The sequence below is a fragment of the Spermophilus citellus genome (assembly GCF_964194105.1).
Source record: "Spermophilus citellus genome assembly, chromosome: 1".
Lineage (NCBI taxonomy): Eukaryota > Metazoa > Chordata > Mammalia > Rodentia > Sciuridae > Spermophilus > Spermophilus citellus.
Window position 1 is genome coordinate 222,740,684 of NC_138182.1, and position 1,752 is coordinate 222,742,435.

General features: G+C 45.6%; 1 pseudogene across 1 annotated transcript; it reads right to left on the reverse strand.

Moving 5' to 3' along the window:
- Positions 1–295: 295 nt before the first annotated feature.
- Positions 296–1,507, reverse strand: LOC308656324 (centromere protein O-like; annotated as a pseudogene). The gene is made up of 3 exons: positions 1,418–1,507; positions 736–1,332; positions 296–601 (listed from the first exon to the last, which is right to left on the reverse strand). The product of its transcript is annotated as a centromere protein O-like (transcript).
- Positions 1,508–1,752: the final 245 nt, after the last annotated feature.

Sequence of the window (1,752 nt, forward strand, 5' to 3'; positions counted from 1 at the left end):
CTTTCACAAAATATGTCCTATTACCCCACAAAAAGGTCTTATTTGAGGCTAAAATATATGATTAAATCAATTAATACCTCAGAAGAAGATATGATCCTGACCATAACAGGTGATTAATCATGGAGAATTGTCTAAGAATTCCAGTGCCTATGGAACTCAAACGTGTTCCTTGTCATTCTGATGAAGAAGCAAGTGCCTATTAGAGCAAGGATGGTCCCCAAGCAAGGCATGAGAGCCTTTCAGTTTTCAGTTTTTAGGACCACACTTCAGATGTGTTCCCAATGGAAACAATATTTTAGGTCAGACTCAAATCCAGTTTTTTCTCCTCCTCTTGAAAATGACGCAAACACTTGATGCAGGGGCTTCGTACAGAATAAAGTTTCATGAGATGCTCTTTGGTTTTCCCATGAAGTGGACAATGCTTCCACTCCTTGATATGTAACAGTGACATAGTTGGAAGTGTTCTCGTGAGGTCCTTATATAGCAATCTGGCACAAAATGGGAAGGACTGATCCCCCAGATCCACCTTATAAGTAAATGACAGCAAGTTGCACAGGGAGTTTCTCTGCAAGGGCCCAGTCAGAAGGGCTGCAAAGTTACTCTAGAAATGCAAGGAACAAAGCAAGTGTATGAGGGAGGATTGCTGCCCTACAGGTAGTTGTGATGCCTCAAAATTGTCTACCAAAAGAGGGCCCATTCATTAAATTTCAGAAAAATAAATGAACAGAAAAATGCCTGAAGTTGATCTGCCTGGTTCTTCCTCCCAGAGTAAGCGTTTAGGTATTCACACAGACTGAACAGGAACTGCTGAATATCAGTCTGTACGTATTTTGCAGCAATTTTTTTCTAAAGGAATGAATACTGGGATGGAATGATGATGGATTCAGAGTGGCTTCTGTATGACAAGGTCCACAAAATAGGAATCCAGTAAGTTCCCCTCAAAAGCAGTGCTGATACAGACACAGGCTCCACGCCTGGTCACTATTCCACTGAGCCCTGTAAAATGATATGCTTGCAGAATGGCTTTCATGGTTTCCTGGTTTCTTTCCAAAACATCTTGCTCACTGATCTCTACTGTTTGGTCAGGTTCTACGTTGGCAGAAGATGCTTTAACTCTGGCTGGCCCTTAGTTTATCTCAAATGTGCCTCAGTTGGTGAATCTCGGTTTCAAGAGCACTTTCCTCTGCTTGAGCTCTCTGCAGTTCTTCAGATCCTTTGTGGGATTTGCTCTCCTGAGCCTCTAATCTTTCCAAGTGAGCTAAAACACCTCCTGTGGACACACCGTCTTGAAATAAAGTGTGTGCGCACTCCATCTCCTCCTCAAATTCCTGTCTTCCTATGAAGTTGTCCAGTCAAGTCTAATGAAGTCCTGCCAGGGGGTCCACAGGCCTTCCATTCACCTTCCTCTCTTCTTCACCCAAGTCTGGGAAGAGAATTCCCGCCATCCCCGCCTTCAAACACCAGCGTCAGTCCCAGCGTGCTTTGCGCTCCTTCCATACAAAAACATGGCAGCGCTCAGGGCCCCTCCCTGATCCCAGGATGCACCGCGGAACAGTCCTGGCCTCTAAGGTTGTTAGGAGAATGGCGTCCTCTGGGGCGGAGCTGCAGATCCTGGTACAATACTTTTCCAATACTTGGAAAAGCTCTATGGCAGGCTCTGTTCTCCTGGCTGGCGGGGGCACTGGTAGCGCAGGCTTGTCATGCAGCTACCACAGCGATATATCTTCACCTGCTCACCGCAGCTTACCTTCG